The 26,598-nt window shown below is 43.9% G+C and overlaps 6 pseudogenes; all 6 read right to left on the reverse strand.

The window, feature by feature from the left end:
- Positions 1-9,064: 9,064 nt before the first annotated feature.
- LOC138805146 (mediator of RNA polymerase II transcription subunit 21 pseudogene) lies at positions 9,065-9,274 on the reverse strand (annotated as a pseudogene).
- Positions 9,275-10,504: 1,230 nt separating this feature from the next.
- On the reverse strand, positions 10,505-12,087 carry LOC138805139 (transcription initiation factor TFIID subunit 7-like; annotated as a pseudogene).
- Positions 12,088-15,462: 3,375 nt separating this feature from the next.
- On the reverse strand, positions 15,463-17,117 carry LOC138805148 (protein Red pseudogene; annotated as a pseudogene).
- A 1,116-nt stretch (positions 17,118-18,233) lies between these two features.
- On the reverse strand, positions 18,234-20,606 carry LOC138805140 (zinc finger matrin-type protein 2 pseudogene; annotated as a pseudogene).
- Positions 20,607-21,638: 1,032 nt separating this feature from the next.
- Positions 21,639-22,951, reverse strand: LOC138805141 (WD40 repeat-containing protein SMU1 pseudogene; annotated as a pseudogene).
- A 35-nt stretch (positions 22,952-22,986) lies between these two features.
- Positions 22,987-24,719, reverse strand: LOC138805142 (pre-mRNA-splicing factor SLU7 pseudogene; annotated as a pseudogene).
- Between the last annotated feature and the right edge of the window lie 1,879 nt (positions 24,720-26,598).

Raw genomic sequence — 26,598 nt, forward strand, 5'->3', positions numbered from 1 at the left:
TACCACTCTCTTCATAGTAGAGGCAAAGCTTTAGTCTTTCGGGGAAAAAAACCTCCAGGAATGACTTCTGTCTGAGGAAGGCTTACCAATGAACCAGAATTGGCCCATGGGTCTGACAACTTGTCTTCTAGCTACTACTGGTAGGCTGAAAGTTCTTGAGTCTTCACAAATAAACTTCCTATGCAGACCTGCTCTCTCGCTGGTCACTGCCTGTGTTGAGAACAGCGCTTCTGTGTTCTAAGACTAGCTCCTCGTAATGGTGGTGCTTCTTGCTATATCTCTAGGTCTTCTAAGCCTCTTGTCTCACTTGTCTCCAGGAATAAACTGCCCCCTCCCCCTGCCAAAAAAAAGGGAGCAGGTGTGCTATTGCAAAAGCTAATCAGGAATGTGAACTCAATCTGGCAAAGTCTCTGAAAAGGAAATGGTAGCAACCTACGTGTTTGTCTCTCCTGCGGAAGAGAATAAGTTGCTGTGTAGAATTGGGGCAGCAGATGGTACTTAGCCTCTATGCACTCTTCTCCTGTGCGTGTTACTCAAATCCTCAAAGACTGGACTCTCTGGAACTTAGAATCGAGGCTAGATAGCTTTGGGAAGCTCTTTGCTGTTTTCCTACACAAGGGAGAGGATCCTAGGAGTTCATACCGTCGCACAGCTTCAACTAATGTATTTTCAGTATTGTGATTAAGCCTCACCTGTGGTTATTGAGCTTTTCTCAAGCTGGAAGAGGAGGGGTTCTCTAGAAATGTCTAGAAGCTCCCCTTGAAGTGCAGGTAGAGACAAACCCAGGTACTACAGAAGGGGATCAAAAGCTGACTAGTCTGGAAGAGCCTAGATTCAAACAGACTGCAGAGTGCTCTAGAAAAGTAAGTGAAGGTTTAGTATGCCCAGATCAAGGTGCACTAGGGTTGACTGTTTCAGAGAAGAGTCCACCCTTGAGAGACAGCCTCGTGTGAAAAGATGAATTTACTGGGGACGTGGCTAGATGACCGGCCAGGGACACAGCACAGACTCGAGCTGAAACTGCAACCCTGAACAGTCCTCAAGCTGGGGTTTTGAAGGGCCAAAATCATGTGGTCCAGCCTGGCCACACACAAGTGACCAATGGGATTGCAGCACACAAATGGTAGTCTCCTAGTAACTGTTTGAACTGACTTATTTTGGTTTGAATTGGTGCGCGAATTTGGCAGGTTCCCACACAAAGCAGGTGGATATTACTGGTGGGGCTTGTACGTTCCAGAAACATGTCATATGTCCCTGCATCCTTGAAGCTGGGGGTTGTTAGAGACGGCTATAGGAGGATACGCAATGTACACACTGAGGTCTACACCCTTGAAGCAGGAGGCAACCGATCACGGGGTGGGATGCACATCACATGGCAGGCGCCATTCTAATTAGGCAGGGTATGAGCTAGGGCCGAAGTCCATGTGAAATACATTTTAAGGTCTCCCTTTATGGCCTCTTTGTTTTTAATTAAGGGTCGATTTCCTCCTTACATGGACAACCCACGTGGAGTGGTTGGCCTGAGAGGAAGCCTGTGGGTGGCTCCACCTAAACAGGGAAGAGTGTAGTACCCAAGTCTCAGGACCCTCACCAAGAAGACCACCGAGTCAGACGTCCCGAAATGCAACAGCAAGGCTGCAGCTCGGGCCTCATCCTACACTCCGACACAGTGGAGCCTAGGAGGAGAGCCCAGAGCTAAAGATTTGCAGGGCTTATAAAGGCAAACAACCAGATGTTTGGATTACCACCACCACGTGTTGCTCTGCTAATTGGTGGTCTAGGTTTGCTCCCAGGATTTGCTTCTGAGGTTTACTTTAACTTTTGAATAGTTTAAACAAGCAACAAATGGTCACTGCCCCAAAAATGGAGTTAACCCCTCAGGAGCAAGAAGCTCTGAGCTTTGGGGACAGATAATAATGGTGTGGAGTGTGCCCAGGTGAAGCAGTTCTTAGCCTAGTGAGATCTCTTTAACCTTCAAGAAAGGATTCTCTAGAGATTTTATTTCAGCCTAAAGGGAGGTGGGCATGTCTCGTGACACCAAACAACAACCACCTGGTAGAAAGTGATGGTGGCTAGGGGTATGGGCTTGAGCTCAGCTGGGGTTGGCCTCTGTCACAAACACAGAGCGTCTGTGAGCTAATGATATTTGGACACAGGGTTTAGCCTTAGGCTGGCTATACAGCACTGCTCATCACTGAAGTGTTCAGTGAACCCGAATGGCTGGCTGTTGAGTCTCTTCTGAACTCAGGTTCTGTCATATTCATCACTTGAGCTTCTAGTGGTGACAAGTAGATCATGGGAAGTGTGTTTTACCTCCATGTAGTGTGCCCGCCTTTGTAAATCACAGGTGGTTCCGCACTTGTGTATCTTCCTAGCTTACCTGTTCAGGTAGAGTTCACATCTGAATTGCAGAAGCCTGTGTCCTGAGCGGTTACTTTGAATATTCTAAAACAACGGATGAGAAGATATTCTTTTTAGGGCCCCAAAAAGTAATGTAAAGAAATCTTCAGGGTTAGAATCTGAGCCCATCATGCCAAAAGGGGCTCCAGCTGCCTCTAAGGACTTGTCAGTCGAAGAGTGATGGTAGCTATGTCCACAGGTGCAAATTCGCTGCAGCCTTGAGCTCAGCTCCTACATGAGGCTGTCAGTCCAATAATGCAGGGCAGGAAGGCGCCCGTGAAATCCAAACATTCACTCCAGAACTCAGATGAACCTCTCATGTCTGAGGAGAAGCGGGTCAGCTGACACTGTTTATTAGCTGAATGGGAAAGCTCCCCCCTTCTCCCCACCCCCCTCCCTGGGACCTACATGTGTGGAACCAGGTGCCACTGGGTTCTATGCCATGTGAAGTCTGAAGTTCACAGTATCAGTTGTTAAGGTCCTAAAAAGGGTCTACAGCTGCTGAGTTGCACTAGCATGAGCTCAAAAAGTTTGAGATTTCTGTCACTGTCTTTCAAATCCTTTGCTGTGTGGTGATGCTGAAGTCCTGGAGTCTTTTATTCTGTGCTCCCATGTTGGGATGGCTCCTCTGAAATGAGTTATTGGGAGTTCTAATCACTAAAGGATAGGAGTTGAAATTTAGTTCTGGGATGACTGGGTAGTGCCTGATTGCCCTGTTAACACTGGCACGTTCAGAGGGAGGCTTCCTTCAACCCAGGATCAGCTAGCTCCAGTGCTGGCATTTCCTATAGCCAGATAGAAATGTGGCAGAGGGGCATGTCCAAAGCTGTTGGCTGAGGGCAGCCAGGGAGCAGACTTCTGTTGATCTTTTGGAATCAAGTGAAACTAGACTCTTGCTTCCTGCTCTTGGCATGGAACAGAGCTTAAAGTTCTTCCCAGCACTAAGGTGCTGTCCATAAAGCAGGAAAGCTAACAAACTTACTGGCTTAGATCCTCAAAACGGAGTGTTGATCCCCTACCCACCCTGGAAACAAAGGTCAAATCTCGGGGAAGTGAAGATAACCTAGTGATAAAAGCCGGCAATACCAAATGAACCACAGGACCACAGCTTCCCAGCACTACAGGCAATGAGTAGGATCGGTGACTAGTAGGAATGCTTCAAGAGAAATTGATAAAGCTTGTCTACACACAGCCTCTAGTGATTTACATTTGAAAAACTCGGAGCTAGTTTTAGACAACCCCCCCATACATAAGCTATAAATGTGTGTATTGGGTAGAGGAAAGACACAGGATCACCATGAGAATTGGCAAGACCAACATCTACCAGCCTCCTAGATAAACCTAGAAAACATGGCCAAACATTGCCCTAGGGGTAGGTAGCCAGCCAGCTTGAGGATGCATTGTATCCACTTGGCTTTAATTTGTCTGTGGCCATTGCTCACAGCTGGTCTGGGATTTGCAGAGCCCTTTAGGATTTTCTAAAGACTTTTGTAGGACTGAGCCTTTCTCCCTTTTGCCTGAACTATCAGTACTATAACTGGTGTCTGTTGATCTTCCACACTTCTGCCTTTGCATGTAGAAAACAGAGATTGTTTGATTTTCTCCTGAGAGCCGCTGTTGCCTTGTATTGTTAGCCTAATCTCAAGTGGTTTTTTTCCCCCAGTTTTACAAGAAATCGGGTTAGACTGGCTAAGGAGGACATGCCTCTTCAGTGACTAGGAAGTTTTCAGGAATAAATGCTCCTTTCCTGGCTGAGTTCAAAATGCTTCAAGTCTGCAGGAAGTTGCATATTTCCTTGACCTGGTCGCATGTAGCCCTCAGTCCTCTGGGGAGATGACATCGCTTCTTTATAGGTAAACTTTTGTGCTGTTATTACTGTGTTTTTAAAGAGAATGAAGTGTGGCCTGACTCCTGTCTTCAACTCAACCTGAGAATACAGGAATTTTTTTTGAGGCAGGGAGAGAAGGAAGATGCTGGGAGGATCTTAAGATTTCCCCAACCTGTCAAATTCAGGAGTGGATAGAAACTGGCTTGTGAGCAAGCATTTGACTCTTGAGCAGATGACTCTTGGTCCTGGGTTTCCACCTCAGTGCTCAGAAGGGTTTCTCACGGGGGTGAGGGGGAACCCCTTTCCTCTTCTGAAAAAAAATGCCTTTTCACCATTACTCTCTAGAACTTGGAGAGTGAGCTACCTGAAAACTCACCCAAGAGCCAAAAAAAAAAAAAAAAAAAAGCCAGGCCAACAGCTGCTCAAAAGACATCCTCACTGAAATGTCACGCGCTTTTCTTGTGGCTTAGAAATAAGGCAATAGAAAGACTTGAGACTAAAAGTCTCAGACGGTGATAAGAACAACTTGTGCTTACTGCTAACAATGGAAAACTCCCATTTATAGGGATACTGTGTCAAGGCAGCCTAAGCCAGTAGCCAAACCAAACAGAACGGGTTCTGTGTAGAGAGTCATGGCAGAGGGAACCACCCACCCAGGCTCTGGTATTTCTCAGCTTCTAAAACCTTTAAAACTCAAGGGATGATTTTTGCCCTCCATAGGTAAGCTGGTCTCTTGAGGCTCGCTTTGGGTCACATTCCGGGTTTAAAATGTTGGAGAAATGATGCATGTCTTCAGGTCCTTGATTTTCTTTTGCTTATGAACTCAAGTTACTACCAAAGAGTATGTGTAGTTCAACATTTCACGTAAGCTTTTGTGTGAAGAAATTGAGGTGGAGACACTATAGGCCCATGTTTCAACTTGCTTATGCATATAGTCTATAAACCCACCTCCCTAGGATCTTGCATGGGGAACACTTCTGTATTGAAGTTGATTGTAGCATGAACTTTCTCAGGAAGTGGTAACCTTATGGAAACACCTCACTTTGGTTGTGGGCTTTAGCCTCAATCATTTCCATCACCTGAGACTCCTTATATACCTGCATAAGAGGAAGTTCTACTCCCGTTAGGCCTCATTATCTGTGCTAAACTGATCTGAAGAGCACACAAAACATTTTGTGACTACTGACAATGACTTTGATGTCTTGTCCCTTCTCCAAGTCAAGGCTGGGAATTTTCCTGTTCTGTATTGCTTTGATAATTGAAAAGATTGGCTGCATTCCATCCATCTTGTCTATACCTTGTTCACATAACCATCTAGAAATGAAAATACGAAAATGACCTTCATTAAAGGTGGAATAAATTCTCCCATCAGATGGTATAAAGGACAAACACACAAGTTTCAGTAATTGCCTAAGTGGGCAGATTTGTCATATTTACATGTAAACATGAGCTCACTAGCAGTGTTTGCATGTATACGTGAGCTCAGGCAGCCCCTTGGAAATGGTGCCAGAATTCCTCCTCAAAGGTCAATGTGGGTAGAATCTGCCTGGACTTTATCAAAGGACTAATGGACATTAGTTAATGGACACTGCAAGTGTTAATGGAGTTGTAAGACCAATGAAGGAAGATGCTAAGCTCACAAAATGGAGATCAGTATCATCGCAAGAATCCAGCTCCAACTGCTATTAAAATTCTTGAGCACCAGTGGAAAAGCATCAGGCAATATAGCCATCTGAGTACAGGGGATTAAAGGGACAACATGAACTTGCTTAGCCAAGGCAATCACTTCCCTATGAAGAGATGCTACCTCTGAAGCAGATGCAAGACAAAATTCTATCAATGCAAAAGCAGATCAGAAGTGGACAGATGGGAAAGGGGCTGAAAGTCTGGGGAAAAGTCTTCAACTATAACTATACAAGGCTCTGTGACTCTCCAGTTGGAACATTAGCTTTGTTTGTAGGGTGATAAATGGATCTCCTAGTACAAGTGAGGGAAGTTCCCTAGTGGGAGAATTTTAGATCAGTAAGATGCATTTTAGTAGAAAGGTTTGGAGGCCTCTTTCAAAGAAATTTGGGAATCCTCTTTGAACTTCTCTAGATCTAAGATGCTCAGAGAGCTGGGTTTGGATAGAGAATGGCTCAAGCTCCTGTTCCCTACCCCCATATGAACATTGCTATACTCCATTACTGGCCAGACATCTGTCCTTGATGGTATGAGCCTTATTTTAGCTTTTATTCAGAATTTTCTATCTAGCCAACAATTTCTCTCTACTAGTTGGTCTGACAAAGGGAAAACTATTTCAACCTGCAAGAATAGAAAAGTGGCTGTCAGAACTAGAAAGTAACAGCAACTAGCTATATCATTTAAACATGGCTTGCAAGATTCTTCGTGAGGAATAAATCCTTTGATTGTATCTGGGCATGCTTCGGATGGCTTTCCTACAAACTTCCTCAAATTGAATCTGCCCTGGACTTGGACATACTTAAGGTGGCTCAGCTTGAAAATCCAACTGTCTTTGTCCATTTTGTGCTACTACAATAATATATATGCTGCATAACTCAAAGAACAAAAGGCAAGTACCAGAGCACTGGCCTGTGCTGAGGCCCGTGCATTCCTAGGCAAAAGGTGAGACGTGGAAATACATCCACTCATCAAGAGTGTGCTAATGTGACGAATGCATTGGTCTGTTTGAAGAGCTGTTAGGGCTGCATGCACCTCTTGTTGCATTGGTGATTGCATTTTCAGCTCAAACTTGAAGAGGATACACTCAACCCATAGTACCAACCCTTGAGATCCCTTCTCAGGAATTCTGAACTCACAAAGGGGGTGCCCCGTGCTCTACCACAAGAGACACACCTTTTGTGTGTATTAAGTATCATGATCCTACAGGTTCAAGATAGTAGATGACTGATGTGCCCTATAAACTTCAGTGAGATTAAGTTTTCAAGGTCAATGATAGAACCTGGTTGGGATGTGGTTGGGGGGAGGGCGGGTGTCAAGATTGATTCCTACCTGTGTTTAAAGGTTCGAATTGCATAGAATAGGGAAACTTGGGGCTACGGAAAGTATGGATGCCTACTCTAATGTAAAAGGAAAGTTTGCAGGTATGCTGTGTCTGATGGTGAAAGATGCCCAAATGCTTGTCTGCTGATAAAAGGCTGCAGAATACTAATATAACACTAAATGAGGTTAGCCTGGTTCTGGGAAGGAAATAAGGGGACTGGACTGGAAGGATGCCCTGAAGAGTGTTCGTAGTCAGCTCAACACTGGTGAGCCCCACAGGGGGCTAGGTCTTCACCTCTGCTCGCCCCATCAGTGGCAGAGATGGACTTATGTTTGGGGGGGGAAGGGAGGATGAGTAAAATACGGCAAGTTCTATCTCCAAACCAAAATGAATTTCTTCACATCCCCAGACAGCTGCTGGGGAATTGAGCCAGAATACAAATGGAGAGAATGTAGAAGAGACTTCCGTGTTGGAATAAGAGACAGCGGTTGGCATTTGGGAGTGAGCTACTGGAAAAGTGGCTGTCCTCAGTGTAATTCTGTCACTAGGGGGTGTGCAGATCATTTTCTCCATGGAACACCAGCTGGGGGATTCTCTAGTTCCGCCTGATGTTTGTCTGAAGAGAGCACCCATCCTAGGGGTTAGTCTAAGTGAAAGGATCAATGAAAGGATCCTTCAGGGGCAGACACAGGAGAAAGATTATTACAAGGCTTATTAGAGGAGCCATATTTGCCCTGGAGAGAGCACATAACAGCCTCCAATATCTAGGTAGCAGCAGGGTCTGGGGGATAGGAACTGAGGTAGATGGGAGTTCAGGTGGGTCTGGGCAAAGAGGGAGGGGCAGTTATGATGAGAACTCAAAGGCAGAGAGGAGCTCAATTCTGGGTGGAGCTAAGGACCAAAGGTAGGCACAATTCTTACACTAAGACCCGCAAATCCTACTTTAGAAGCAAGTTGAAAATACTAGGTAGTCACTTACTACTTGTTCAGTAAATTATACCTTAAATCAGATATAAAAACAGCCACAAGAAAAGAGAGCACACTATGAGAGGTCAAAAAAAAATTTTTTTGGGGGGGGTCTGGTTGTGGGGCCTGAACTCTGGGCCTCGGCACTGTCCCTCAGCTCTTCAGCTCAAGGCTAGTGCTCTACCACTTGAGCCACAGCACCACTTCAGCTTTTTTTTCTTATGTGGTGCTGAGGAATCAAACCCAGGGCCTCATGCATGCAAGACAAGCGCTCTATCCCTGAGCCACTTTCCCAGCCCAGGTCAAATTTTTAAGTCTTGGAATGCTAGCAGAATGCAAGTGGTCAGTTATACAGATCTGCAGCCCCGAACAGAACTCACACCAAGCTTTTTTTAAAAAAAAAACTTTAATTCTGTTATGAACACAAATACACATCTGCCTTGATATCTTCAAGAGGGGGAGAAAAAAACAATGACGTGAAGATGGCTTTTATAAGCTTCTTTATCAACAATGAAGAGAATCACACATAGCTCAACGGCAGTACACGGGAGAAGTTGGTGCTGCTGTGTTGGTATGTCTGCTGCAGAATGCTAATAGCAGGGACCAGTCCTTTTCTCAGTCCAGGGTGTGATGGAGCCTAGTAGTTGGGAGGGAAAGACTGTATGTGAGCCTCAATTTTTCTCTTCATCTCGGACTGATTGGTGTCATCCAGTGCACTCTGGATCCTTTGTAGAAGCAAGTCACCTCGATAAACAACACCTTCCAGACAGGTAGCAGCTTCTTCGTTCTCTTCCTCTAGCTTACATAAGATACCATCCTGTAATGCAGCTGTGGACTCTTCACTGGGTAAGGAATCTATCAAAACATCAATGTCTTTTGCTGTCTGGGTAATCAGTGTAGTAAAAAGCTGAGCATATTCTTCTGTAGGGGTTAGCTGGTTGGTCCTTGTTCATTGTGGATTGGATGTTATTAAATGAAGCAGGCGGACTACACTGTTGCAACACGCCAATGGCATTACAAAAATGATCTGCAAGCACGTTCACCGCGTCTTGGAGCTGTGTGAGATGGTCTTCCATGTTCCCACACACCACAGGAGCTGGAGATGCACCCACCTTTTAAAGACAAAGCTCACCTGTTGGGTGGAGACCAAGCCTCAGCAAAGCATTCTACATAAACACAGCACAAGGAACAGAACTACCCTGGAGCTAAACACACTGTATCCACATATTCCCCTGGGTAGAGCCAGGAGTGAGGATGACCTATCTCACCTTTAAACCTTGGAGCGGGGTGGATTAATCCCCCACCTCCTGACTAGGCTTCAGGATGTCTGGGAAACAACAGCCCTTTCTCCCTCCCCGCACCCCCCCCAGCACCTGGTCAGGCACTGGGATGGCTGTGACTCAGTTTCCCCACTACCTTCTCCACTGCTGTTTACATAATTCAAATCAATTGACTTCCTCACTTCATCTCCAACTGCTTTTTTTAAAGTGAAAATATTTGCTTTTATTAAAAATTATTCACATCTCTACATAGGAGAATTAGCTTTGAATTGCAAATAGCATTTATGACAAAAGACAATTTAAAACTAGCTATATTGTCTCCAAAAACTTTTTTCCTTAAAATAGAAGCTTCTGGAAAGCAGAGAAACAGCAAAGTTTTTTTAATGAGGCTCTGATGAAGGCTGAGCTGTTTATTTCACTCACCTTATAACTTTCACCAATCTTATAATTTGACTAACCTTGTCACTTTGATTTCACTAATTTTCTATGATACTTGTTGGGTAAATTAATCCGGCAGCGAAGAAAGCACCACACAGTATCCAGGCAGGAAGGGTTTACACGGGCTGAATTGGCAAGCTGAGGTTCTGCCTGTGTTTAAGTAGAGAAGGGGGCCAGGTGTGGCACCACCGGAAGCGGATGACCTCAGGGCCCAGGACCCTCCCTAGTTCAGATGGGAGGCCTGACTGGGGACAGCCCAGCTTGTGACCTTGGAGGAGGGGCTAGGAAGGTAGTCTCCAAGTATGCCAGTTACCTAGGTAATTTAGGTACTGGGTGGAGACTTACACAGGGGGTAGGGAGGCCAGAGCCTGCATGGCCAGGGACCTTCCAACTAAAAAAGCATTACTCTCCCTATGCACTCTGACAGGCCTAATGAATGTATAACCCAGTATGTGGTTCTGAAATTGATGGTTCAACAAAACTTTGAGCATTAGAGAACTATTGCAATGTCTTAATACTCAGTCCAAGTGAGGAAACTTAGTGTTTTAATGGTAACCAGCCTGAAATTAAGTAGCAACATTCTCACTTCTATAGAAGTGATTCTAGCTCTTGTTGCAAAGAACTGAACTATTCCTTTTCTCCATCTTTTAAGTTTATCCGGTACAGCCTGAAACTTGTTCAGGATCTCACTTTGGTGAGATCCTCTTGTTTTGCTGTCCTGAGTCTCTTGGAGCTTGCCTTTCATATTTCTGAATTCCAATAACCAGTTGATTGGTTCCTTCATTTCATCTGATTCATTTAGCTTATCCTGTAGCTGTCTCTCTAGGTCTTCCTGTGTCCATGATGTTTACATCTTCATCTTGATGCTGTGTCTTGTCTGCATCTTCACTGCTGTGGCTAAGGTCATAGAATATCTTGAAAAGCTCATCATATTCTGAGTGAAGGCCCTGCCAGTGGCCAGACATTTCTGGAGAGGAGATCCCAAGGCCTTGATTTTCTGTGTCTTGTTTGATCTTCCACCAAGTACTGACAGCTTCTGCATCTGTACTGATGGGAATCAGCTTTTGTTAGAGTATGTTCGACTTTTCCAGAAAACCACATAGACATCCAGGTGCAAAGAACAAAGGTTTATTGCTGGTAAAGTGGCCAGCAAGACCCTGTCTCACAAGCTTTATCCCCAAATTCACTCCTCGAACCTCCAAACCCACGGAAAGGTCTATGCCCCTTACTGCTCCTTAATAAACAGTCCTTGCCTTGTTGGCCATTGAGTCTGGCCAATTCCTTTTCTGTTCTCTATTTTCCCCAACATACACGAAGCAATCACTTGAATCTCCAGATGTGGAAAAAGAAGCCAATACATTATCTTGCTGTCTTCCAAGTAAAGTCTGCCCTGGGCCATGCAGACACCTGTGCTAGATGCCTCCCTACCTCTAGGCTAAGTTTACGCCCAGTATGGTTACCTAGATAACTGGCTCACCTGGAAGCAGTCCCTTGCTCCCTCCTCCAAGGTCACATCCTTGGCCACTCCCTGTCACGCCTCCCATCAGACCTGGGGAAGGTCCCAGGCCCAGATCCAGTGTGGCCACACCTCTGCCTTCCTGTCCTGACCTGGGGGTGCGTCTCCCCTTCTTCCACCTGCTTCTGGACCATTCTCAGCAGGGCAGCAATTCGGTAAATAAACTTTCCTTGCCTGAATAGCACATGGTGTGATCTTTATGGGCTACCTAATAAAACCTATTGAATATACCTTACATTCCAGAACCTTCTCTTTTCTAACATTTTTATAGGCAGAAATTTCATGGTTCCAGACAAACTTTTTTTTTTTTTCTTGCCTGCTTTGGAATCGGCAGTAGCAACTGAAAACTCCATAGATCACCATCAAGTGTGCATATAAGCATCTGACAGATAGCAGGTATCTTACAAAAGGTTTGTCAATGGTCTTCAACCTTTCCATACCACAAGGCAGATCTAGCCAGTTTTGCTGTCAAAGGGACCCGGTTCACTCTGAGTTCATGACGCCCATCAGGATATAACTCAACACTCAATCTGTCCTTTAGGTGGACATGGCCAGATAGTACTGTCCTCCTCACATTAGCAGCATATTCTGGAGGTAAGCGTAAAATAAGCTGGCTTTCTCATTCATGAGGAGCATCATCTTTGATTTTACTCATCTTCTGTGACTCTAACCTTTATTGCGCAAAAAGTTGCAGCTATTGCAACAGTTAAAAAGACTAATGTGCTATGAACTGTTACCTTCAATTACAAAGAACTCCAAGTAGAACAGGAGCAAAGTAGAATAGCGGCTAAGCATCCAGTTTGTCTTAATTTTTAATGAATTCCAAGTCTTAGATCAATGAGTCTTTACAAAAGGCCACTATACTCCAATTAAAAGCAACAAGGGGGTAGTTAGAAAAATTGCCTCCCAAGCATGGTCTTAACCTGGAATTTATTGAGGACCAAAGTTACATCTGACAAACTTGTAAGAATCTTCTTCTCTGTGGGCCTGCTGGAAACGTTAGTGATAATCGTTCACAACCATCCCAGGGACCATGTGGAGGCGAGCAGGAACAGGAGAAAGATCATAAGGCTGTATTAGAGGGGCCATATTTCCCGGGAGAGGGAGCACTGGGTATTCATCCCTATCCAAGTGGCAGGTGGGTCTCCAGGCAGGTACTGAGGTAGGTGTGTGCCCAAGTGGGTCTGGATGTAGAGAGGGAGTGGCCAGCTGTTTGGCGGGAATCCTAGGGCTGGGTGGAGCTGAGGGACCAGGGGGACAATACCACCAGTTGCAAAAAACCTTGAAAGGGCAAACTGAAATAGCAATTACACAACTATTTTGGTAGTCCTAATTTTTCCTCCTTTTGAAACATTTAAGGACAATTTTACTTTGTCTAGGAAGCCAACCACTTCACAAATTTTTATACAGGGGTCGCTGCTTTTAATCCTTCCCCCCCCCCAAAGCCACTTTAATTTGCATTTAAATGACCCTGAAACACTGGGTAACTCCCATTACCTTTTCCCAGTTTAAAACTAACCAATTGGTTGGCAGTCTGAGCTTTTCCTCTTAAAAAATTGTCATGAGTTTAAAGGTTTTCTAACGCAAGCACTAGCACTCTACCAAGAATCCAAGCTTAGCATCTTTATGCCTTTTTAAAAATGCATCCAATTGTAAAATAGCATTGAAACCAAATTACATCGCAGATAAACCTCCTTAAATTGGAAAAGTTTTAAAAGGGGGGTTAAGTACATTCCAAGGGGCAGGTTTAGAAATACCAATCACCCACTTTAACATAAAGGTTTCCAGCGTCCATCTGCAAGGAACAGACACAGGATGAAGATGGGCATATATATTGGACACCTTAAGGTTAGATGAACTGCCTTTGTACCAGTTTACCCTCTTCCACCATGCATGGACTCACCCCAGGGCCTGTCACTGTGCATGGACTGGCTGAGCTCACCTTTTGCCAGAACACCCCTCCCAAAGTTAGACCATTCTTAGTTTGTTCTGTCCTTTTTTGATCTCTGAGAAACCAAGCACTTGGGACAGCCAGAATGGGCCATTTCTTTGGCTGTGCTCAACAAACCTTCACACTTAAATTTGACACTTAGGCCCCAGTTTTAGCAGTGCAGGAAAAGTATCTGCTAAGCCAGATAACTTGATTACAGTGCCAATAGCCTTAAGCATTAACTTTGCAAAAGTCAAGAACCCGTAGAAAACCTTTTTTTGTAGGTCTTGGGGCTTGAACTCTGAGCTTGTGAAGTACCCTGTTTTCGGATGCCCCCTCATAAACCACCAGAGACCACGATCAATGCAAACAGCAAAGAGTGGTTTATTGCAAGCTCGAGCTTGGTCCTCCGCACACTCGGCAACCAGTGACGCTAAGAGGCCCTGAGCATAGAATCAGCACAGTTTTTTATAGTATTGAACAAACAATTTTAAGGAACTTTTACATAAGAAATTACATGATTGGTTAACATTTAAAGCAAGCTAAGCTGGGCAAATATGATTGGTTGACCTTTACAGAAAAATATCCTTGGTCCATAGCTTGACCAAAAACAGTTATGATTCACACCTGGACCAACAGAATGTATGGCATGTCTCGCCCTGGGCTCTGAAGAACCAGTTGGTCAGAAAATTATGTGGCTTTCCTTGGAACTGAAACTCTTAGCCCTAGGTCACTGGGGGGGCAACACCACTTGGGGGCTAACATCTGCCTTAAGCAAACACCATCTATGGCTCCAAGAACTGTGCATGGCTTTGTCATAAACCCCTAGCATTAGGGCTAAAGTGGGCCATGAGTTAAGTCACAGAACCGAGATGGGGTCTTAAGTAAAATGGAATTGCTTAGGTTTTTCACTTGGGCACTGGCCCTCAGCTCTTCAGCTCAAGGCGAGTGCTCTACCACTTAAGGCACAGTGCCACTTCCAGCTTTCTGATGTTTTATTGGATATAAGAATCTCACGGAGTTTCCTGCCCGGGCTGGCTTTGAACTGAGCTCCTCATATCTCAGCCACCTGAGTAGCTAGGATTACAGACCTGAGCCACAGGCCTGACTTAGAAAACCTTTTAACTAAAGGTCCTCTCTAAAACAATAATCCTTTCAGAGTTTGGTAACACACCCTAACTTGTTGACCTTCCTTAGAGTTTAAACTTAATCTCATACATTTTTTATATCATGCTGACAGTTTTTTTAATCTCCAACATGTTTACATATATATACACACAGGTGCACAACACACATACCCTCTTATGCACAGATCTTAAAGCACACAGTTTTGGTACTTCAGGAGACATATTCTAAACATTTACACAATTATACAATATTTAAATAAAATCATTTGTTTTACACAAAAGAAATACCCTAACACAGTAGAGTCTTACAATGCTTTGACAAACAGCAACTGGATGCTTTAGAGTTATTTTAATGTACTGGTGACACATTTTCAATCAGGCAAGTTTAGATGTGTCTTCATATTGAATTCCTTCAACTCTGTCCTTTTCCAGGCCCCTTTTCGATGGTCACAGTAGCTAAGAAAGTCTTTTCATTGATGGATTCCAGAGTGGGGTCATTGCCTTTGTAGCCGCCATTTAAAACTAGAATTCTTTTTCCTGGTGTGGGAATTAGTCTCTAAATGAGTCTGGTCAAGTTTCACTCATCTCCAGAGTCCATCTTTACAACAGCTAGGTACTTGTCAATTATTTCCTTAACAAATGAAGCTCTGGCTTGACTGGCTGCACTGGTTTTCCACCCTTTTCTCTCTCCAGGGAGTCTCTTTACAGCAAGTTTCTTGTATTCATCTTTTTCCCACTTTCGGTGAAAGTCCAAGTTTGTTGCCCCGCTACTAGATGCCATCTTCACACAAAACTCCAAGATGATGCTTTTTTAAAAAACTGGTTACCAATTTTAATGCAATCAGGTGTTTACGCAATAAAACTTTATACACATTTGCAAACAAAACAACAAATACCACCTTACAACCTTTCTAGGAATTATAGAAAGTAGAGAGGATACCCATGTGGAGATTTTTTCAGTTGGAAGTAAAGATTAGTATTTTAGTCTTTTTGCTTGAACCCCTTCAGCCTCCATCTTCTTCCTCTTCTCAATAATTACACTGATCTTCTTCCACTGCCGATCAAGCTCTGCTTTGCCATTGGTTTCTTTAAGTCGCCTGGTTTTCCGTCCTTCAGACATCTTGATACCATACTGGAATGCAGCCTTGGGCAAAGCTTCCTTATTGCTCATATACGCGCTGTATTCCTCCTGGGTATCAAAGTCCCAGCGGCCTAAGGGGCCCTTCTTGTTACCCCGGTCCATTTTGCTATAATCCACCTCCTCGTCACTATCCACGGCCACGTCATCCATCGTGGCAGGATAGCACTCTGCATAACTGTTAGACATGCCAAAGAAATCACCCAGCTGCTTTTTGTCTTCTGGCTTCTTCAATGACTCAATGCCTTCCCAACTGGCAGACCCTGCAAACTTTTCATTGATTGACTTGATCAAGTCTTGGGCAGACCCAGGTCCTTTGTCAACTTCCATGGGCTCAACATCCGCTTTTGGCTTCTCAAAATAGCTGTGCCTCTTTTCTTGCTCCCTCTCCTGATCTCGTTCTCTCTCCCAATCCTGGTCCAGGTCTCTGTCTGGCTCTCGTTCACCATATCTCTCTTGCTGCTTGTCCCGAGGTGTCTTGGTTGTGGAGAAAACATAGTCCCCAATGTCCTCAAAAATGTTCATGTCAGCCTCAGGAGGCTTCTTCTCTTCCATCTTCCCTTTATCCTTCTTCTTGAGCTTCTTGTTTCGGGTACCCAGCCTCAGGTATGAAAGGATCTGAATGAGTTTGCTGATGACAGTGTCATTTGATGTCAGCATGGTCTGGGCCTCCATGGTTGGGCAATCAGCCTTGCTACGGATAAGTGTGGTGGGAATATCTGTGTCCCCATACTCATCCTCCAGGTCCACCAGATAGGCCAGGCGCCCTGGCAAGAACAGCTCATTCCGCTCATCGGCTTTGCTCTTAAAAAGCGTATGATAAACACTGTGGCCAAGACGAGTTTTAAATTCAATTTTGTTCTCAGGATCCTCATCTTTCTTGGTTTCCTTTTGAGGTTTCTCCATCAATTCCTCTTCCTCTTTGCTGGCAATCTCAGCTCGTACCTTTTGAAGAAGAGCAAAATCCAAGCCTTTCACCAAGTGGGTGTGCTCCATGTCACCACCCAAAAATTTGGACTCCTGGATCACCTGTCTTCTCTTCTCTGCAGCTGATTTGTCCACCTCTGCTGTGGGGCCCACAGCCCTATAGTTAGCTGCAGTGCTAATCGGCTTGGTTTCCTCATAATCTTTGTTCACACCATCTCTTCGTTCCTTGGCACGGTCCCGGTACTTCTCTGCTAGCTCGCTCTCTCTCTCAATTTCTTGTTGGCGTAACTTAGCATAATAACTTTTCTTTTTTCTCCTTCGGGCAGCTGGATCTTCATCCTCATTGCACTCTCTTGACATCTCATGGTGACATGACTTAGAAGGTAGTGCAGAGGTAGGTGCAGCCCTTGGGGTCATGAAAAGTTTCCTGAAATCTTCATTGGTGAGTTTTGATTGGAAAGGATCATCCACATCATGGCCATCTGGAGCCAAAGGGTTGGAGAACGGTTCACTGTCCCACTCCGGCATTTTGTCCGCAGTCTTTCCACAGAAGCAAGCACCAAATCTCCAAGATGATGCTTTGAAACAAAAGACAATTAAGAGCTTATTAGGGAACTTTTTTCCTTTGTTCTAATGGTCCAAGTATGAGCAATTTTCAATCTGACTTGGAAGCTTTTTCGGTACTAATGAACAAATACTTTGCAAAGGTCTAGACTTCTACTGCTTTCAGTTAATGGTTACAAGAAACCAAAGAACATAGCTTATGGTAGTGTCTCAAATTTCCATGTATCATTGGTCATCTTTAAAGTGCCTAGTCTTGGGTTTATAGCTGAAAGGAACTTACCTCAAAGGGCCACGCAGACAAAGTCACGTAGATTGTGGGAACTTGGCCTTGTCAGCTCTGCTGGTAATAGACCTTTCTACACCAAGGGAAAAGGAAAATGCCTTGGTGTGTCTTTGAAGACTCTTATTTATATAGTGATGAGGCAGGAAGTGGGAGGGCCCCACCTGCCCCACCTGCCCCAGACATAAAGTCATCAAGGGCCCAGTTTAGGTCTGGGAGGGGGCTTTTGTTGACTTAGAAAGCTACTTGCAAGAGAGGCCAGGAGAAGTCCTTCACACTCTTTCTGTCCCATCCTAGGATAAACTGATTCTGGAAGAGTAAACACTGATACAGCCACCAGAACTTTCAGGCACACAATTGAACATTAAGCCAGAGTCCTTTTTAGAGAAGGGAATATTCGCTTCAATTATGTTGAGTATGAGAATCTAACTAGAACTAGGTATAAATTTGAGACTGATACACTTAAGTAACTGGTATTGACAGAAGTTGACATCCAAAGGTAGAGACTGCTGATAAAACTCAGACTTTAGACTAGTTTCTAAAAATGATAAGAATGCAAAGATGCAAGAATGTTATTGACTCTGCTCAAAGGTGTTTATCCTTGGCTCATTGAATCTACTAGCTTTATAATGTGAAAAATCTTCAGTGCTGCTGCAGGAAATTCTGGAAAGTCAAATCTTGCCTAGTGATGGCTTTGTCTCTAATTGGATTTGTACTGATGAGAACAGAGTAAAACTCATGATCCAAAGGCATGAAAAGGTGGAATATGAGTAGGTAATGTCATATGAATCTGAACATCCTCTGAGCCACAAATGCCCACCCTCTAGTCTGTCCATTAACACTCTGAAGGTCTTTCCCCAGTATCCAAAAGGAATGACTCCACCCCCCTAACAAATACACACACCCACAAAGGCCAACATAGGCCAAAATTAGGCCCATCACAGAAAGGCTCAGTAACTCTTCTTGGTGGAATCACAGCCAAGAAGCCCATCACAGCCGCCATCTACTCCTCCTCAAATGTCAGTCCTCCTCCACTCTCCTGTTCTTCTCCTTTTTTTCTTTCTTGTATGCTTTAGCCTTTTCTTCCTGAGTTTCTTCATCTTTTGCTCAAAATCATAATCCTTCAGCTGGTCTTCCATCTTATTGACCAACCTCAAAGCCTTTCTTCACCTGATCCAGGATAGAACGTTCCACATGCATAGTCATGCCCAGGTTCCGTTGATTCTTTCCATTCATATGATTCAGGAAGTTGATGGAGTCTCTCACCACAGTCACAGACATTGCAGTAATATCCTCCCATCTCAGATGGTGGGGTTGTCTTGGTCATGACATTTGGAATCCAATCTTGGGAAGACGAGCCCACTTTATAGTCTCTGTTACTGAAACTCCCTCTTGATTGGCTGTCCTGGTTTTCCATCCTTTTCACTCTCTCCTGTGAGTCTTAGTTTCTTGTATTCCTCTTTGTCCCACTTTCAAAGAAAGTACACATTTTTTAATATAGAAAAATGCTTTATTTAAAAATAGGATCTTTTCAAGAACAGAAAAAAATTTATAGACAGGTAATTTAGCTTAGAAACAGTCAAACACACAAAAAATCCAGACTTAGAAATTATGATTTGTAATATATACAATACTGGTGCTGAGCAATAGTTTAAATGTAGAATGCTTTTAATCCCATCACATTTAAATAATTATTAAAACCAGTTCTTTGGACTAAAATGTCTGAATTCCTTTCTCTTATATTCTGCCCTTCCCAGAAGATACAGAAATGGCAGCAGCTAGGCAGTATAATTGTGTGCCTATGATTAAAAAAACATCTGCACTTTTATTCTTTTCCTATTCTTTGAAATTGATTCTTATGTGACAGCAAGCCTGGTCCTATTTGCTTGGGTATCTTTTTTTCCCTTTGGTCAGTTGTGGGGCTTGAACTCTGGGCCTGGGGGCTGTGTCTCATCTCTTCAGCTCCAGGCCAGTGCTCTACTACTTGAGCCACAATGCCACTTCCGGTGTTCTGAGTGGTTTATTGCAGACAAGGGTCTGAAGGACTTTCCTGCCTGGGCTGGCTTTGAACCACAATCCTCAGATCTCAGCCTCCTGAGGAGCTAGGATCACAGGGCCTCAGCCACCAGCGCCTGGCTGCCAGCTGCCTTCAATGTAAAAACAGAAGTTCTCTAAGGGCAAGGAGCCTGTGCTACCAGGATAGCAGCACAAGCCTCAGAGGTGATGATCCTAAGTTACCAACACTCAACAGGATGTTGCTCTCTTAAGACAGCACTAGGAATAGCTATCCACCAATTTTTGTCATATTGTCCTTCTGAAATACTTCAAGCCATTTAAACAACTAACATAGATTTATAAAGCAGGAGAAATAGCTTATCAGACTAAAGTGCTATTAGTGACTATACTCCAGAGGCTGTTGAGATTTCATAATCGAACACTTTTTAAACTATATTGTCATTACTAATATTTTAATACAGTCACTGCTTCTCAGACTGGGGAACTCTAGGTATCTTCCTGTAGTGTCCATTTTTCCCCCTAAATATTTGGAAAGGTTTCATTTTTTTTTATAATCCTAAGTTGTGTTTTTTTTGGATCCACAAGCAAAATCGGTGTGCTTTTAAAGACACTTTTATGCCCTGACTTCTAAGGAGATTTCAGTAGTAACATCTGTGTATGTATGAAACATCAACAGTGATTTCTGCGGGTGTGGCCAGGTCCTTCGTGTGAACATCAATTCAGACCCATGGCTCATTCTTGATTCCAGCTTCAGAAATAATGTAATTCTTTTGTAATTCTTTTCTGTCTATACTGATGAGGAAGTATGTCAAGGAGAAGATGTTTGGACTTTTATTTTACATTGTTTAGTAATTATAAGGATGTTACAATCAAGTTTACTGCTTACAACTAAAAATATAGAACATTAAAAAAAGTGGAATTCATGAAGCAAAGATTAGAATGCATTCCTCTGAAAGTGCTGGGCACATTAATTGGGAGACATTTTATTCTTTGAGTATACATTAAATCACAGTATCCTTGTTCTTTGTCACCCTTTTAGTTGAACTGGCAAGTATATGGTATCTTTCTTATTCATTACTTTGTTTTCTCTGGGCTCCAAACCCAGTAAGAAATTCTTTCTTGACACCAAAGAGATCGTTTCAATAATGTCATATGGGGATAAATACAAACTGCCCAGTTTCAATAACGTCATATGGGGATAAATATAAACTGCCCAGCAACAAGAATGTCAAGTAGAAAGTCAATGATCATTCTTTAACACCTATAAAGAACAAAATGAAGTTACCAATGAAATGCTATGAGGCAAACTTACAAACTTTATTTGAACAATGATTTGATTACATAAGACCATACAAGGGAAACATGGTACATCAAGTTGTCAACTAACAGTAAATACAGTTAAACATGACTTCATATCAACCACGATCCTAGGTAACTGAAAGGCTATTCCCATTAATCCCACAATTTGAGACCATTCCAAGTGCAAGTGATGACCTTTCACAAGGTGAACTCCAGTCTCCAAATCTTTAACTGCCACCTCCAGAGTTAAGTCCACTGCCAGCCAGGGCCTGGTCAGAAAGTCCAAGTTTTTTATCCACTGCCGGACACCATCTTCACACAGAAGTCCAAGATGATGCTTTAAACACAGGCAATATGTAGTATCTCAACAGGGAACCTTATTTCCTTGGTTCTAATATTCCAAGCATGAGCAATTTTTAGTTTGACTTGTAACCATGAACGAAAAGCAACAGAAGTCTAGACCTTCTCCAAGTACTGGGTCATCAGTACCTACAAATCTTCCAAGAGAGAAATCGAAGCATATAGCTTGAAGGTTCGTGTCTCAAATTTTCATCTTTTTTTTTGGGGGGTGAACATTTATTTACAAAGCATCCAGAAATGTGTAGTGTATTAACATCTTTAAAAAAACAGCTACTGAATACAGGGTTATTCACAAGTTTTATGATGGGAAGTAAACTGCAATAAGGATTTCAGATAATCAAAGAACATCTTTTTTCTAGAAATGTCAGTAATATGTCTACCATGGTTATAAGCAGAAAAACTAAAATCTTAAAAATACATTTTTAAAAGAGAAACTTTTTAAGACTATAATTATCCTTGGGGAAATGGGATAATTTTTTTCCTTAGAAAGCTGATCTGAAAAAACAAACACATGAGTATGTCTTCATTTAAGTACATGCTTCAAACTAGATTTTTAAAATGTGAATTAGGATTTCCAGAGCTTTAGAAGTCCATCTTCACTGTAGGTAACAATCAAATTCTGATGAGGATGATGTGCAATCCCAATCACATCCTTCTCGTGAACTGTCAAAGTTCTCTCCAGTTTGCCAGTGACTGTGTTAAAGCAGTAGAGCACAAAGTCTTCCCCCACACAATAGATCCATTCACCAGGAGGAGAGAGAGCACAGCAAAGTCACCACCTTCTCTCTTACCAGAGCTGAAGCTTCTGACAATCTGGCCTTGCATGTTCATGATGACCACAGTGTTTGATCGGTTGCATACCACAAAGTGTTCTGGGTTTTTAGGAAGCAGGATCACATTGTTGACAGTAATATCTGTCTCCGAAGTCCTGCCCAAGTATTTCAAGGTATTTGAGCATTCTGTTGTCTTCATATTCCAGATCTTTACAGTGCCATCAGAGGAAGCACTGATAATATAATGTCCATCTTGTGTAAATGTTGCTTCATTAACGAAGGAGGAATGACCACGAAATTCCTTTAGGGTTTTCCCAGATTTTAAGCCATGAATTCTGATTGGTCCAAAGAGACACTAAGGATCTGACTGCTGTCTTTGGAAAAGCTCAGACAGGTGACACCTTTACTATGTGCCCTTTCAAACCTCCTTAAACACTGTCCACTCTGAATCTTCCACAACTTGATCTTTCCATCTTGGGCCCCAGTTGCTAACATTTCTGTATCTCTGCTAAAACACATTCAGAGGACAGCATGGTCCATCATCATGAAGTTATCCTGTGCCTGGTACTTAAGATCCTTCCTGATTTTTCCAGTCATAAAGTTCCATACTTCAATAAATCCATCAACAGACCCAGTGACCAGATACTGACCATCTGGAGAAAATCTAGCACATTCCACGTGTGACTTCTGACCAAACTTAATATGCCTGCTCAGCTGTGTAGGAAACTTTTCTTCCTCCACATCTTTGACAGCTGCTTTACCTCGAAACAGATCTATGGTGGGACCAGGCGGGAGCAACCCTTGGTGCTGCTGCCACTTCAGAGCTTGGCCCAGCAATGCCAAGAGACGAGATGGAGGCGCTCCACACTGACTTCGCCAGCTAAGGCTTGGGCAATGGCTGCTCTTCTTTTCTCTTTGCTGCTTCCTTCTGGGTATGCCTCACCAGGATCAAAGTAAGGCCTGGCCAAGAGGTTCTCCAGATGAATGTACCGCTCCGGCTGGGTCTTTTTTTTTTTTTTTTTTTTTTTAGACTTCTGAAAGCTTTATTGAAGTCAGGCCCCAAGGGACAGGTCACGGTTTTTCTATCTATGAGGTTGCGGTGCATGCTGGACTGAACCCTGGACTACCTCCCCCGGCTAGTTATTGCTGGCCCAGGAAACAGGCCATGGGGTCATCTGGCCTCTGACGTTTCACTCTGTAGGCCTCCATTTCCTCCTCCGTGGGCTCTCGAGTTTCATATACACTGTTGTATGGCCGCTTTCTCTCGTCAATTTGTAAGATCTCCTTGACATGGAGCAGGCGGGCCTCCTCGGCGTTCAGTGCCTTCTTCAGTTTCTCCTGTTTCTTCTCTTCGTCATCACTGTCAGAGCTGCTCTTCCGGTGCTTCTTTTTCTTTAGTTTTTCGTGGTGCATCTTCACGAGCGTCTGTGGTTTCTTCACCGACTCTTCGCCAGTCTCATCACTTATCACGCACCCCTGGGCATTAGCAGTCTCCTTCCCAGCTTCTCCAGTGCAGTAGGAATACTTGAAGAACGAGTGACAGCATTTGTATCCCCATCGGCCTTCTTTCCAGTAAGATCCCCAGATGTACGTGTGGTTGTGGATCTTCACGTCCTCTTCATACTTGGAGCAGGCCACGGCCCGCTCCTGCCCCTTGATGACTGCCCCATGCCGTGAGTACTCCACATAGTCTTCCGTCTGGGCTAAGAGCAACTCAGCTGGAGGAGCATCCAGATGTTCTTGGCCGCCATACTTTTTCAGGATGCTTTCTTTCTGCTGTTCTTTGAAGTCTTCCTTCTTGACTTTGAAGGATTTATACAACAGCTCCAGCTTCGTGGGATCTGCCTGCAGGTGCACCTCCGAGCCCTTGTCATACGCCTCCCAGGCAAACAACTGTGTCTGAGCCATGGAAATGGTATCTCCTGTGTATCTGACGAAGTTATCGCCTGCATAACTCACTTCATCTGGATTCTTCCCTGCATTGGCGTAGGGATTTTCTCTCATCGCTCTAGTTTTGGGATCATAGTAGGCAGAATTTGGATCTAAATTTCTCAAATATTTTGCAATATCTTCTCGAATCCTTAGATTCCGGACTGTAATTTGCCTCTTAGAGTCAAAATTCTGTCCGGGCATGTCAATATCATCTGCATATTTACTTCATCCTCATCTTCACTGTTGTGATCTTTTTCCGTCTGAGAATTTGGTTCCTCTTCTCCCCACTGATGTTTTGGAGAATTAGCCTGTTCCACTAATTTTCCTGAGGCTAATTCTTGTAATTTCTGGGCTTTCAGCATTCGTTTTGCCAGGTCAACTTTGGCATACTCTTCCACAATTTTCATGTGTTCCTCTGGATTGTAGCCATTCCAGCGATCTCTCTTCCCGTCGTAGTCAAACGTGAGCTGAGGCTGGACGTGCTCATCTGGCGCTATGTTAGTCCCAGTAAACTTGGCCCCAACTCGTCTGGGTCTCTCAAAACAGTCCTTCTTCTTGTGCGTCATGGCCCCGCAGTTCTCACAGGCGCCTTTGCGGTACTTGGTGGTTATGGAATTCTCTTTTACACCCCTCTTGTACCATTCTCCAGATGAACTGAACTGTTTCTGTTTCTCAGGTTGTGGCCTCTGGTGCTTTAAGGTGGGTCTTTTCGATGGATCGATGTACCATGGTACTGAAGAAATATACTGAGTGATGTGTGGATTGATATCTTTTCCTTCTTCATCCACTTCTGCAGGAGCATTACCCAGCTTCCGCTGTTCTTCTAGCTCCTTCTTCTTCCTCCAGTCCTCTCGGGTCATCTTCTTTGGTTCCTCTAAACTCAGTTCTTTGGACCCCGACAGGGGCGTGGCATTAACTGTATCCACAGCTGCTGACAACATGGTAAACTGGCTTCTGTATTAAAACAATAGAATGTGTCAGGTAGGTGGTACACACAATCCTGGTCCTCAGGAGGCTGGAACAGAATGGGGAGTTTTAGGCTTGTCTGGGGCTACATAATGAGTTTGAGGCCTGCTTGACTTAAACAGACCCCAGTCAGGAGCTCCCCACGCAACCGCTTGCTGACAGACCAGTAAACCCAACGGCCACTATGAATGTCAGCCACGAAACTCTCGATGCTGTCCACTGTATTCAGAGAGACGGCAGCCTCCTCTTATAAGGTAGCCAAGGCCCGATGTAAACCGCTCTCCTTCAGGTACTGCAGGATCAGACGGATCACATCGGAAGACTCGATTTCCATGGACATCGAGGTATCCTTCCCAAACAGGCCTGGCTTCCTTCTTAGCTGCTGCCGAGTGCAAGTCACCGATTGTCCTCTTAGAAAGTGCCCAGTCTTGTGTTGATGGCCGGAAGGAACTTACCCCCAGAAGACCACGCAGACAGTGTCCCTGGAGAGAGGTTTATCTCCAGCAGAGCTGACAAGGCCACAAGTCCACGAAGGGAAAAGGAGAAAGGCTCCAGCTTGCCTTTGACTCCTATTTATACAGTGCTGGGCAGGAGGTGGGACCTGCCCCACCTGCCCCACCTGCCCCACCTGCCCCACCTGCCCCACCTGCCCCACCTGCCCCACCTGCCCCACCTGCCCCACCTGCCGCACCTGCCCCACCTGCCCCAGAGATAAAGTCATCAAGGGCCCAGCTTAGGTCTGGGAGGGGCCTTTTGCTGACTTAGAAAACTTCTTGCAAGAGAGGCCAGGAGAAGTTATTCACACTTTCTGTCCCATCCTAGGATAAACTGATTCTGGAAGAGTAAACATTGGTGCAGCCACCAGAACTTTCGGGCACACAATTTGACACTAAGCCAGAGTTCTTCTTAGAGAAGGGAATATTCTCTTCAATTATGTTGAGTATGAAAATCTAACTAGAACTAGGTATAAATTTGAGACTGATACAATTAAATAACTGGTATTGACAGAAGTTGACCTCCAAAGGTAGAGACTGCTGATAAAACTCAGACTTTAGACTAGTTTCTAAAAATGATAAGAATGCAAAGACACAAGAATGTTACTGACTGTGCTCACAAAGGTGAGTTTATCCTTGACTCATTGTCATATTATAAACCTAGTAGATTCAAAGTCTTCAGTGCTCCTGCAGGAAACACTGGAAAGTCAAGTCTTGCCTAGTGATGGTTTTGATTCTAATTAGATATATGTTGATGAAAGCATGATCCAAAGGCACAAAAAGGTGGAATATCAATAAGTGATGTGCTGTGAATCTGTACATCCTCTGAGCCAACTATTAACAGTAACTCAGACCAATCTGAAGGAAAAGCCAACAGGAGAAAGTATTGTATAAAGAAAGCATGCCTTGAGCAGTACCCCATGCATACAGAGAAAAATAGAATTTAAATCAATCAGAATGCCAAAGCTAAAGCATTAGGGTTGGGCCTACTATGTCTCCACTTTGAACATAAACCTGATTAAGCATCAGATCAACCATGCTTTCCTTTTTTACATTCTTACATACCACATTATTACAATTTGTAACCTAACAGACCTAGGAAGCTGACTGTGACATTAAAGAAGTATTTTTGGAAAAGTGACCATGAATATCCATGGAACTTGTTTGACCTCATTAGAGCAGAAGGGTTAATGGGTCCAGTTCAGGCTCAGTCCAGAGCTGTGGCTGCTACAGCGGGGCACAGGCTGAAGCTGGATACAGATCCTGCGCTTGGTGAATTTCTTTCATGCCAGCTGGATCCCTAGTTGGGGCAGCTATCCTCTGCAGGTTTATTTTCCCTGTCTAAAGGTCCCCATTAGTC

Source organism: Dipodomys merriami, unplaced genomic scaffold (genome assembly GCF_024711535.1).
Source record: "Dipodomys merriami isolate MVZ:Mamm:240054 unplaced genomic scaffold, mDipMer1.0.p SCAF_389, whole genome shotgun sequence".
In the NCBI taxonomy this organism is placed as follows: domain Eukaryota; kingdom Metazoa; phylum Chordata; class Mammalia; order Rodentia; family Heteromyidae; genus Dipodomys; species Dipodomys merriami.